A 14379-nucleotide genomic window follows, 5' to 3' on the forward strand; every position below is an offset into this window, starting at 1 on the left:
TATAGATGTGTTGTTAAAATGGCAGTCGCTCTGTCATTCATAATTTATGTGGCTTTAAAGAAATCCAGTCACAAGTGTAGCTTTTGAATGTGTTGCATCTGTGTTCCTCATTAAGATTAAAAACAACTGTTGTTTTTTATAAAACAGTTTCCATTCATGATAGTGTTGTCATCCACCAAGATAACTGTTTTTTCCAGCATTTTTTCTTCATTTTTACCCTTAGCACTTGACCTAATCAGTCTGCTATTACTCTCTAGCAATCTGGCCTGTCTTTTTAAGTATCCATTAACTGTGCATGATGCTCTTTAACCTTTGGCAATCTAGGAAATAGCTACTCTAAATGCCTTCTTCATTGTGTTTTGACACTATCAATTAACAGTTGCATTTATTAAACAGGAAATGAGAAAGGGCACTATGAATATTGGAATATGAATGGCTTTAAGAATACCAATTACGAACCGATGGTCACATTGGATTGTCATGTAGGAGAGTGAGAGCCATGCAATTATCTGGATGATGAATATGTGTTACTGCATTATCCCTTTCAACCACACTTTGTGCTTGGGTCATCCGGAGTTTGCAGGAATCTGCTTATTGTATTGCTATCCCTAGATTGCACTTCCACAACATAATAGGATGAATGGGGATTTTTATCTGAGGTTCACTTTAGGTTATTTTGGTGCTGTCATCTTTTCATTTGGCTCTCTGTCTATCAAAGCAGGTAGGAATATAAATGGGAAACTAAGTGGGTAGCGAATTGTATTTGTTTCCTAATGCCTAACAGATGTTAAGGTAATTTTTTCTGCAAGAACAAGCAATTGGTACCCGAGGATTATGGCCTCCTTATTTTTTATATGCTGCTTTTTCATGTTTGATATTTGTGACACATATGAACCACAGGTACAGTTCACAGAACAGATGTCTTACAGTAACAAAGGTGACAACTGTTTTCAAGAAAAGCTCTCACATACTGTATGTGTGCCAGTAAGTGCTGCTCTCTGACAAAAAAAACTGTAAAAAATCAAAAGATATTAATTCAACAGATGAAAGAAGAACACCTGTACAGTCAAAAGTTATAAAAGGTAACATCTGTGGACTAAGAGAGTGGCAAATTAAACAACTGCATTGTTTTTCTGATGAACAAATGTACTTATGATCAGTGTAGTGCAGCTTGCACCTGGATCCTTTGCTCCCTCACTGTGAGTTCCTTGCTGAGGTTCTAATGCTAATGGAATCCCCTTGTGCCTCCTTCTGAGCAAGTATTAGAAAGTAAACAGGTGGCAACATTCTGCAGGATGTATATCTCTAAGACACACGAAGATAGAAGTAAGATTATGAACTACACATTTGTGAAGACATCTTTATTTTATTGTGCGTAACTTTCTGAAGGACTGGGGTGGACATGTCCCGACCAAACCTTGGGCATGGAGCGAACAGTCCCCACCAATAATTTCCACTTTTTCCCCCTTTCCGCTGATTTACTTTGGCCAACAGTAACTGGGGTGGGGGGCAACTAACTGTGTTCAGAGCATTTTCAGTCCGTGTTTTTTCCTCGCTCTCCGCTATCGAGTCCCACCTCTCTGTGAAATATCATGCGATCTGTTACTTTGGGACATAATGCGATTTGGGGTGGCTATACACTGCGTACAGAGTCGCTACGTGGAGGAGGAGACACACACAGCAGCACTCTGAGAATTTTAACCCGCAGCTACTGTGATATATGTTTAAGTAAAATGTAGGAGACTGGTTGGTTAGAGAAAATTAGAGATGCCACCAAAAAATCTGTTAGTTATACATACAGAGCTTTTTCAGCTAAAAATGACAACAGAGTTTACAGTTATATAAGTTAAAAAAGCTGGGCTTCTCAGGACCATTACTCAGAGTTCCAGATTAGAATGAACACATATCTGTTGTTTTCCTATTGAACAGAGAATCAGACTGCAGAGCTTCTAGATATCTTAAAAATGATTTTCTCTGGCATCATTATATTGGTAGACAGGTTCATAAATCTGTTTTAAGCAGAGCAGAGACACAATTAGGGACAGCTGCTGATTTAAAGGTAAAACAGATTTACTGGGATATACAACATGCAATAAAATATATATCTCCAAATTTACAAGAAAAAATACTCAATGCTATAAGAAAATTCAACATGTCTTTTGTAGTTGAACAAGACCCAGAAATAGCTGTGCCAGTCAACCCAGAGACAGCCAGACTCACACGAGACACGTCAAATTAAAATATAAGAAACCTGCAAGAATTAAAGCGCAAATAATAAAAATCAGTATATAAATGATTTTTGAAATATAAGGTTCAGAAGATAGACATTCGCTGTCAACAACATATGGGACAAATTTCTAAATTTGATTTTGCTGCTTGTGAGGGAGGATAATCACTGATGCACCTTAAAGTGAAGCCATGTGTGGATGGATGGAATTGAAGTTGTATCCATACTAGGGATGCATGATATATATTGCTGCTGGCATCAATATCGGCTGTTATTTGTCATTTTTTTATACATTAATATTTCTAAACCCTTTATAAATAATGCACTAAAGGCAGGCATCTGTCTATAACTATAAATATCAGTGTTATCAGTGGTTCTCTTCTGTGCTCAACAATAGGAAAGCATTCAATAAATATATGTTTGAGCTAATTTTTGGAAAATATAAACGCTAGTGAAACTGTTTGGGTTGAGTAGCTGTAGGTCCATCAGCCACTATCCTTAGAGCGTCCCCACCAAAAAAAGGTACAAAGTTACACCCTTGGTGTCACGTATCAGTGTTGCTATTATATTACTGACAAAGTATATCTAACAATAATATTAATGAGTTTAGAATGTCGTCTTTAAGCAAAGCTAAGTTCACTCTACTTCAAAGATACTACTATCTTAGGAGCTAAAGGAAGTTTTATAAAACCTCTGATCTAATATGTTAAATTCATAAAACATGAATGAACAAACATGAACAAAAATAAACAGGGGCTGCTAAGAGTTGTCAAATTGAATCTAACACCTATTTTATTGGCACTATGTGGTGCTCGGGGTTGGATTAGCCATCAGGTGTATCTGGCAATAATTATTGGGCCAGCCCATTGATGTCAAAATGATAAAAGGTGGCTAAAAAGTTTTTTAGCAACAGGGATTGATGCAGCCTTGAGAGGACTGGAAGACAAATCCCATCCAAAAATTTTTGAACCAGGAATATTGTGTTCTGTACAAAACACTAAGGGCCTGAACCTCAGAAAGTTTGTGTGTCTTAAAACAGGTGCATATGTGTTTTTCTGTGCACAACAGATCTTCAAAAAAGGTGCAAAGTGATGTAAGTTTGAATTTCAGAAATAGATGGTTTATTGATTGTAGTATTAGTGGCAAAGCTAGAATTTTTGGAGATGGCTGGGACCAGTTGAGACCAGTTTATAGAGCCTGCTTAAGCCCACACACCAAATATTTAAAGGTTATGAGCTTCAAAGGTTTGTAATCCACAGTCTCAGCTACTGATATAATATGTGCTAATATCAATGAGTCGGTTAATGCTGATTGTGTCATCCTATTTGTGAGTAAGGATTACCTTATGTCCCAGTATGGCTCAGGTGTATTTCTCCTGCTCCTTTGTACTCCGAATGACCATACCCTTTGATTCTCCAGTGATCCATTCAGCTTAAGGCAGTTTGCCTTACATGTTGCCTGGCTTTCCCTTACTTTTTCAGGAACCTGGCCTTTTTGGTGATGTTGGCATTTCTTTGTCAGACGTACATTGACGTATGCATTAGTCCCTCTTAGCTTCCTTTCTTGTCGAAGCACAGCTGTTTTTTGCTTTCTATTGACAAACCTCAGAATGACATGTTGATCCTTAGAGTTTTTCCTCAGCAGGGGCGGCAAGCTTTGATGAGTTCACAGTTCAGGTCAATCCCATTGGACTGGAAAGGTGACCACCTCTTGTTCTGTAGACTAAAAGTTCACCTCTCCTGGTTCTCCTCAGTTGTCAGTGGCTGCTACATCAGTGAATGATCAGGGTTTATTCTGTAGCCCAGTGTTGAAAAGATCATTCATCCTTTTGTATTGTTTTAGATCGGAAACTTTGTTCTCCGGGTAGGTGAGCCTATTGTCCTTCTCCACATATTAATGCAGAGTCTCGTGTTGTCTTCTTCGGCACCACAATGTAACGGCTTGCAAGAAATCCAAGAAATGCCAACAAAACTTTAAACTGTACAATAACCGAAACCGAAAGTGAGGTCTTTTACATATTTCAATGTAGAGAGAAATATCTAATTTTATTGTTTGTTTTTTTTTCAACAATTACAACACCATGGCTTTTTTAATATTTACTTTTTTGTTAATACCTAACACTATAAAATGTTTAAAAACATAATTACTGTGGGGTTTTGTTTACATATTTAAACATTAGAATTTAATAAAGTTCAAGCAAGATAAGGCAAGACAACAAGCTAAAAGAATGGAAATCGTTTATCTGCTGCAAAATGATGGCAAAATGATATTAATAAATTACTACTATGTGCAGCCCTCTGTGTAGCCTGGGTCAGACAGTGAATGGACCTCCTGGTCTGTATTTCCAAACAGCTTGTCAGTCACTCTCTTACACTTTTTTGACAGTCAAGCAAGTCATGCCCTCAGAAATACTTCCCTTTGAGACCTGCTATTCTTACTGATTATTTTCAGCAGGACCACCGGCTCACTGGTCAAAGGGGCTGAATTTAACTACACCACTGACATGATTGTATCTTGGTGAAAAATAATTACCAAAAAGCCTGAGACGTTTTATAACCAGCTATTGGTGTGCCTACAGCATACTAACATCACAGTTTCTGCCTGTGACTTTTAAAACTAAAATGACCTTAAGATTCATGACATTCAAGGCATTGGAAAATTCTGTTGTAATTTTTTTAACTTTTTTTTCTTTCTTAAGCTTTTTTTTTAACAATTTATGCGTGGCAGTGAGAAATTGAGAAGTTATGACATTATGCCCTGAGAAATTTATTTTCAAAGCACACAGGGTATTCAACATATTCTTTATAAGTTAGGCTTGTTGCTTGCCAGTCTTATAATTCAACAGTGAGAACTGCCATCCACACACTGCATGGAGTGCAGTAATTAAATTATTTACATTTAAGGAATTGATATGGTAAAATACTCCTACAGAAAGATAAGAATCTTCAATCATTTAAAGAATGCTTACATTGCTATGGTATATTTAATCTGATATCTAAACATCATGAAGGCAGAAAAAACATGCCTGACAAGTACAAGGACCACTTATTTTGATGACCCACCTGAAAAAAGAACATCCTCTCCTCCACTGTAACAACATTTTAGACAATTTTATCTGGATTATAACCTGGCAGGCTTAAATCGAAATCTTAACAGACAGAACTCGTGGAGTAATCCTACGTTCAGACCGCACACAATAGAGGCAGCATAAGCAGCTAGTTTACATGCAAAGTCAATGGTTGACGTGCATCAAGGCAGCTGAAGCAGCGCGTCATTAGCTTCCGAACATCTGACGCATGTGATGTACTTCAGTAGCAGCAGCTGATGGAGTAGGAAAAATTTAACTTTGCTGCTTGACACACCACATCAATCAGAGAAGCTGATCTGGGAGCTGGCACGGAGACAAACACAGCACTGCTGATGCAGATCGATATGATCTCTCCTCTGAAACGGTTTATTAACGCCTAAATTAACTTAAAATGTCAAAACCTGCAGACAAAATATGTCCCCTTTCGTTATAATGGTGCCTCCAGTTTGGATTACGTACATGAAAAAGGCCTTCCAGCCACTGTGAACAGTAACTGAAACCGCAAAGAGGCAATTGGTCCAAAGGAAACTGTTGAACGGGATTCCTAGTGACAGGGTACCACGGATACGACGGCTCCGACAGCGAGATAATATCCAAACCAAGAAGGGAAACCGGGAGAAACGAACGCAAAAAAGAAAGTTTCAAGGGGAACTTCACAACTAAAAACATATTAAAACTACTTTTTACCCACTGATCACAACAAATATATCAGCTATTGTTATTAGGGTAGCACCGCCTAACACACATCAGAATCACTTTTGGTCTGCACCACTAGAGCAGCAAAGATGCTTCAGCTGCACTTCAGAACTAAACTTGTACAAGCATAAAAAATTAAGCAGCCTGCATGTTTTTGCTGCTCCTGCTGCTTGCAGTCTGAACGTAACATAAGGGTTAATAGACTTTACAGGCTCCCTTCAGTTCAGAGCAAGTGTTGGATCATCATTTTATTTAGTTGGTCCAAATCCGTGGATGTATGTTTCTCAGATAGTGTACAAAAACAAGGAAACATGTTTAAGCATTAATATAATTAATTCTAGTCATGGTTAACAAAAACATTGATACAGTAGCAGCAATTGAAAATGACACTTCCCGGTCAAACACCACCCGAATGGCAGCCCACTTCCTTGCAGCTCCCAGCGAAATCCCATCCAACTTCCAGCCTTCTCCTGGGAGTGCACATTTTTTTACTCTGAATCCACCCTTTTACTGAATTACAAGGTGTGACCAGGAGATAACTCTTCTCTTTAGGTCTTAACATCCACAAGTCATGACAGAAAGATTATTTTAGTACAAAGATTGATGTTTAAAAAGGAATTGTAGGGGACTAGTCGAGAACCAGCCAAGTACCAGCCAAGGGCCCATCAAGGAATATGTTGAAATTTTGAATGGCTACTACTGTATAAGCAAAATTGCAGAGGAAGATCTCTTTCATCATAGGCATTTTACATGTTGACCATTCAGCTAAGGATCCAGCACAAATGGCCCAGAGTCTGCATGCTTTCCAATTTAATCCGAAAGTCAAGGAGGTGCCACCCTCAAACCACCAAGTCAGCATTACCATATAAGGATATGTTAAACTTTCACTGGTCATCATAAGTCAACATAAGAATGTCCATTTGGCTTACATTCACAGAAAGTGAAAAGATATATAAATTAACAGATATAACACCTATTTCAAACAGAAAATAAAATAAAAATAAAGTCATCTTCAACACAAGTTACATCTGATAATAAAATCTAAATTTATTCCAAGTGATATTTCCCTTCTTAGTTTAGGCAAAAGGTGTGTTGAGGATGACTTAGGGTTGAGGATCTTTCTTTTCATCACCGATGGTAACAGTGTTTTATGCATTTTTAGCCACTGTGATTGCTCAGTGAGCTTTGGTTTAATGTTGAAGTGATAAATTTAGCATTAGTTGTGACTTATTTATTAAATTGTATATAGTTCACTGCTTAGGCTAGGCATATCTTTATTAGGTTTTATCTGATTGTATATGGCTGTAATTGTTGCACCGATGCCATGCCCTCTAGTTAAATTTTGCTTTCTTATATATTTTTTCCATAAAAATTAAAAAAAATATTCGCCACGTGGCGAAACGTCTTCAAATCTTGGAAACCAAGTCCAGTGGATATTTTTTGAATTTTTACGGAAAATATCTTGAAAACCAAGTCCAGTGGATATTTTTTGAATTTTTACGGAATGACTATGACCTGGATGATTGAGAAACTTCATCAGCATTTCTTATATATTTATATTATGACTCGCTGCATGATTAATCATGCATGGGACATTAAATTGATCTGGCTCTAAAACTTGACTTTGTTGTGTGTGTATAATGCTTTCATAATGATACTGTATAGGTCTTTAATTTGGCCGCAAGAAAACCTTTCAAAATTGATCCTGCAAAAAAATATTTTTTCATGCTACCTTTATAAGCCTGAATTAAGTATTTGATTCAACCATTTTTTTTTAAATACCAACAGTCCATAATGAAAATTAGCTTAAATGAAACAAAACCAATTGGTCTATTTTTAAAGTGTAAGGAATCGAAAGTAGTAATAATTGTAAAAAATAAAATAAAATAAAAAATTAAGGAGTCAAAGTAAAAAGTTTTACTCCAGTCATTACTAATTACTCCAGTCCAGTATAGATAGCCAAAACTTCTACTTATGTAAGGTAACAAAGTACTTGTACTTTGTTACTTGACACAACTGGTAAAGTCTCTTTTTAATGTGTACAAGGATAGAGATACATTTAAGGAAATCATTGAAAACAAACCTGTGAAAGGCTGCAAAAGAATTAAAACTGAAATGAAGGTTGAGTTTATTCTAGGATGAACAACTTCGAAAACATAATCAGAGCTACAATGGGATGTTTTAGGTTAAACAGCATTCATGTGTTGGTGGCCTAGATCATTTATAGACCTAAACCAATTGAATTAAGTCAAGACTTGAAAATTGAGGTTAAAAAAATTCTTCTAATCCAATCTGACTGGGATTGATCTGTCTATTAAAAGGTGATTAATGAAAAATCCAGTCTTTAGATATTCACACTTGGTAGACATACCCCAATAACTTGCAGTTGTACATCTGATTCAGTTAGCTGAATTCAAATACAAAGCCACACTTCTTTTATCTTTTTTTTATATATATATTTTCACCAAAAAAAACATGTATTTTAATCCCTCTTCCCTATAATGGACTATGCTTTGCTGGTCAATTACATAAAATGCTAATAGAATACATTAAAGTAAGTTGTTACTACTGGATAAAATGTATAAAAGTTTAGGGTTTTTGCGGATGCCCTTGCAATGGACTGGGCACAGTTTGAAGCAGGTGTTGGTCTAAATACATATGATTTCTCAGGTGGAACCCTTGTGTAAGAGAGTGAGGATCATCTGTGACCCAGTGACCTTACACCTTTGTGCCTTTTTGTTCAACTTCTGGGAAGCAGGTGTACGGTGAATAAAAAGCTAACTTTAGAAAAGTGAAATTATGCTTTATTTTATATTTTACTGAACTCTATCAAACATCCTTCTATTTTTAATTAAGAGCAGGTTATGAACTGCGTTCAGCTTTTCATTTTTTTTTTCTTTTTTTTTTTTAAGTCAAGAGTGTGGATATGAAATAAATCCATCTAGATTTTTATGTCCAGAAACTGTGCCCTTTATATGGTTGAAAAATGATTTCTGTATGTGGCCGAACTGTTGGAATGATGTTTGAAAAAATCCCCTGGGGCTTTTATTCCTCCTTTCTATAAGGATTTTATTTCAAATTAGCTTTCTGTGCATTAGGTGGCAGTATATTTGAAAGTGCAGCCAAGACTTGGTAGACATCATCCTGATTTACCACTCAGCCAAATGTTTGAAAGAGGTCAGAGAAATATCGAACAACCTTCTGCTCAAACAGGAGGGTCAATATGTCAAATGTGTGCCGTGTGTAAATTTCATCCATCCCCTTTACCTTCATTAAAATTTAAATTGCAAATAATTGACTGAGGGACTAGATATCTTTAACATGAATTACTCACCTGCCCCCACCCATCAGGAATGACTGTATCTTTTGTGTAACTGTGTCCAACCTGCTCTTTACAGCATTGGAAATCAAATGGCCTATCAGCACCCAAGCAGTTCTTTTCTATAAATAATATAAAATTCACCCAGTGGCCATTGTTATTCTCACAAGATAAAAGCTTTCATCCCAGCAACCATGGCAGTAAAGTTATGGGAGAGGTCTGTTTGCTTTACCAGCAGGCAAATGAAAAGTAGTGCCATCTAAATGTGAATAGGAAATCTGATAAAAGCAAGTCGCTGCAAAGCATGTTTTTTCATATGACAATGGTATCATATGCTAACTGGTCCTTTATTCATCATTTTAGCTGGTGCTTATTAAATTAAAAATGAATGTCTTCTTCAATAATTCATCCAGATCCTGTGTGGTGCCATTCTAGTTTTGAATAGACAAAGACATGTCTCATACTGTCTTTTCAAGCATTTGTGGAAAAAATATTCAAATGAGTCTCCAGACTACAGTTTTGATACCACAATTATGTAATCAAAGTGATTGCCTCAGCAAAATTAAAATAACCTTTTGTCACCCCACACATCAAGTTTTTGATTAAAGCCAATTAAAATTCAAGTGTTTTTCCAAGCATATAGCTTCTCCTGATCAACACATCTACACATTACATTTAAGCAGCCACAAACATCTGCTACTTGTTTTTGCTCCTTCTGCTCAAGTGAGTTTCTAATTTATTGTAAAGGATGTACCTTCAGATAAATTACATAATCATAAGCAGCTAATGCGTTTCCATTTACCTTTTTCTGAAACAGATTTTTTTTGTGGAACAAGGAAGGAAATTGCATCCAACTCAGAAAATGAAACACATCAAATTTTCTCCATTAGATCCACTCAGCCCTTACTAGATAATACATGTTTTCCAAATGAAGGTTTGTTGATATTATTCAGTTTTATGTTAGACAACATTATTCTTTATAATACAAAATAACCTTTCTGGTTTCATTGCTGATAATTGATTGAAACCAAATGCTTCAATTAGTAATGGTTTCCTTCCTTTTTCAGCAATATCCTTTACCCATCAAATTTTTTTAAGCAAAGAATCCGTTTATGTCAAATTTATTATTAAGAAATGCCAATCAGACCTTTAAATCCAACCTCTACACACAAAGTTCTAGAGGACGATCTTTTATTTTTGGATGGATCATCAAAAATAGTGGTCCTTGTAATTGTCAATTATTCTGTGATATGTTTACGTTAGACCATCCTACGTGCTTGCACCATTAGCTAAATTTTTCTGCGCATGCGCACTTTCAGCCACATATCTGTGGTGAGCCACGGTTTCAGTCATTGAAGCTCACCTTTCTCACCATGGTTCTTTGAAAATGGCAGAGGGCCGTAAGAGAAAGAAGTGTCTACAAAGTGTATGAGAAGAAAGGCCTCAGAAGAGGCAGATATATCCCAGAATGCTTTGCACGGAGACCTCTCCTTGCAAAGCATTCCGGGATTTGCTGTCACAGCGGCCTGCTGTCGCTACCCGACAGTGCATACTAATAACAAAGATGGCGCAGGAACCGCGTGAAGTAGGAGGAGTTACGTGACCAATGGGGAGCAAAAAGCAATCATCTGTCCTCAGTTAACTGAGTTTGCTATAAAGTCCACCATATAGTCCCCGCTGTATGTGGACACAGTAAGCTTGTATGAGATATGAGAATAGCACATTCTAAATGAAATGGACTTGTGCATACTCTTGCATGTGCATTTTTTTTTTTAAGTGGAGAGGGCGGGCCTTTTAAAAAAATTCTCCAGAATACCTCTAAAAGTGCTTTACTTCATAAAAACATCATAGCAGACGTGCAGTAAAATTTTAAAAATCTTTAATGATAAAGTACATAGCAAATCATATAAATATCAGAATCATCATACAAAAACATAAAAGCAATCAACCAGATATGGGAGAGGTGTAATGTGTAATAAGATATTTTCTTTAGAGCAGCTTTTCAACAGGATTTGTTGTGGACTACTCATCAAAGGCATCGTAAACATTTGGGTTTAAATTCAAGATTTCTTTTTTCAACTGTTTTGCATTTTTCTGGAAGTTTGTTCCAGATTAAAGGTGCATAAAAACTGAAAGCTGCTTCTCTGTATTTGGTTCTGGTTCTGGGGATACAAAAAAGGGAACGGAAAGACCTGAGTCTAACCCTAACCCGATGGTAGTGAATCTTTCATATGCGGTGCTGCTAAACCATTCAGTAATTAATAAACTAATAGAAGAATTCTAAAATCAATTATCTTAGGTACAGATAACGAATGTAAACCCAGGCTGATGTGCTTTATTTTTCTAGTCTTATTTAGAACACAAGCAGCATGATTCTGGATTAGCTGCAGCTTTCTGATGGATTTTTTGGCAGACTTGTGAAGACCCTGTTGCAGTAATAAATGCGACTAAAGATGTGTTGTGACATTAGTTCTTTAATTCTGGAAATAGTGGTAGAAAGGTCCATTGTGTAACTGTTTTTATGTGTCTCTGAAGGCTCAGTTCTGGGTGCATTACTACACCCAGATTTCAGGTCCGCCTTGATTATTCCTGTTTAGGTCCAAAGATAATAATTTTATTTTTTGGTCAGATGGATAGAGTTTTTGCACCTTTTTTTACCCATTGATTTATTATCTGTGTAACTAATATCCTAACTTTTTTAATCTTGCAAAGTGGGAGCACGTTTAAATAAAAGAGATATTATATAGAAGAGGTCCCAGGATGGACATGTGACTGTTGAATATAAATGCTACGTTCAGACCGGACGCTGCAAAAGCAGCAAAATCACGTCTGCTGCTTCATTTTTGCTGCTTGTACCAGTTAGTTCTGACGCGCGGCTGAAGCAGCTTTGCTGCTCTGGCTGCGCGGTGCAAAAGTGGCTCTGACGCGCGTTGGGCGGAGCTTCACTATCCTTTCTCTGCCTTGCAGCTATATTTGCTGTGATCAGTGGGAATAAAGTAGTTTTAATATGTTTTTAAGTGAGAAAATACACCTGAAAACGTAATCAGTGCAGTCAGTTCATCCAGATTACAATCCTGTCTCCCAATGTTATTTCTGTCGGAGCCGCTCAGACTCCCACATACCGACGGTGCGCCGACAGAAGGAATCCCTTCAACAGTAGCCTCTGGACGGGTCGCCTCCTCGCGGTTTACCGCGGCGGCTGGTAGGTGTTTTTCATCTAAATAATCCGATCTGCAGGCACCAGAATAATAAAAGCGAACATATTCTGCCGGCAGATGTATATATTTTAAGTTAATTATGTGTTAATAAACTGTTTAAGAGGAGTAATCAGAGCGGTCTGTGTCATCAGCGATGTGTCTCTCTCCCAGCCAGCTCCCAGATCAGCTTCTCTGATTGGTTGACGCGGCGCGTCGAGCAGCAAAAATTCAATTTTTCCATCTCGAGCAGCAACGCGTTTGCGGTGCGTCACGCGCGTCAGATGCCAAAACGCGCCCGACGCGCTGCTTCAGCTGCTCAGACGCGCTGCGCCTGCCGCTCAAAACGCGCCGCGGGACCTTTTGCTGCACCTTGACGCGCGTCAACCATTGACTTTGCATGTAAACTCGCTGCTTCTGTCGCGCCAGCTGCCCCCGGTCTGAACGCAGCATAAGAAGTTCCCCATTGCCGCAGAGATGTTTCTTTCTTTAGGTAGTATTGGAACCAGTTTGGTGCTGTGTCTGAGAGCCTAACCCAGTTCTCTAGTCACTTTAATAATTGATCATGGTCAACAGTGTCAAATGTTGTGCTAAGGTTCATCAGAACCAGCAATGGGATTCTTACAGAGTTTGTCTTTGTGAGAATATCGATGAACCATTTGACCAGGGCACACTCAGCACTTTGGTGAGAACGGAAGCAACTGACTGATAACAACACGGTTTGTCATTGTTGAGAAGCTATTTACCTTTTGCAATAGATAATAGTATGGTTTTCAGTGACATCCGGTGATATGAACTGCTTCCACAACGTCCGATTTATCTATCCTGTCCAGTGTAGGAGAGATTTATTTAAATTAGATAACAGCCTTGAATCCATAGATTCTTCAATTTTGTCTGATGTACATTGATATATTACTAAGTATAAGAATTACTCCCGCTTTCCTCCTCTTGTTCATCCACAGCCCCTTTCCCCCACCATCAGCGCTCTGTTTGCCCGGCAGACTTTTCTAAACTAACACTGTGCTCCTCAGCTCTGTAGCTGAGCTAGCAGAGGCAAGCAACTGCCTGTACCGCTGTGGCCGCCTCGTCCAGGTACTGGAGCTCTCTCTGCCGGTGTCTTTTCTGACTGGTTTCCTGCTGTTCCTGCCTGAGCACAAGATTGCCATCTCTCCTTAACTGTGTTGTCCAGGTGATTCATCCCACTGTTTTGGGCACTTTGACCAAAACAAACATGGGCCAAGCACAGGAGAAAGATGCGTGTCCTTTCATTGAAAAACTAATCAAACATGCAGCAACTGGAACTTGAAATTGGTTCTCTTCATAGTGACTGGCTGGTTGCCAGTCATGGCCAGTGTAAGTCTAGTTTACATAGATAATTTTATAAATAGTATTTTATTAAGCTGCGTAGGATAAGAATTTTATATTGCAAGATGTCTGTCTCCATAAATGTGCAACCCACTCCTACGTAATTATAAATAGCCGTTTCTAAGGCAATGCAAACATAAAGATTGAGACTTTCAGTTCCTAGATGACAATATATAACATATGTATAATTATATTACATTTCTTTCAGAAAATCCATGTAATTATTATCCTCTGCAGCTTTAATTCAAAGTATTTTTTGAACATTTCCTAAAATGATTGGTCTAAATGGTAATTATTTTTTGAAACAACAAAAGGTTTATATACAATATTTACAGTTGTACAATAGCTGTCCAGGGTGTACCCTGCCTTTCAGCCAGAGTGATGGGGCCATATTTGATCTTCACAAAGGGTTTTTCTTTCCTGAGCACCTTGAGCTGGAAAAAAAGCAGATAACAAGATGGATGGATGGATGGATGGATGGATGGATGGA

The 14379-nt window shown here is 37.7% G+C and overlaps 1 protein-coding gene across 1 annotated transcript in view; it reads left to right on the forward strand.

The window, feature by feature from the left end:
* The window catches only part of eys (eyes shut homolog (Drosophila)), a 133856-nt gene that overhangs the window by 106104 nt on the left and 13373 nt on the right, over positions 1 to 14379 (forward strand). The window lies entirely within an intron of this gene.

The sequence above is a fragment of the Cyprinodon variegatus genome, unplaced genomic scaffold (assembly GCF_000732505.1).
Source record: "Cyprinodon variegatus isolate N-32 unplaced genomic scaffold, C_variegatus-1.0 Scaffold104, whole genome shotgun sequence".
Taxonomy (NCBI): Eukaryota; Metazoa; Chordata; class Actinopteri; order Cyprinodontiformes; family Cyprinodontidae; genus Cyprinodon; species Cyprinodon variegatus.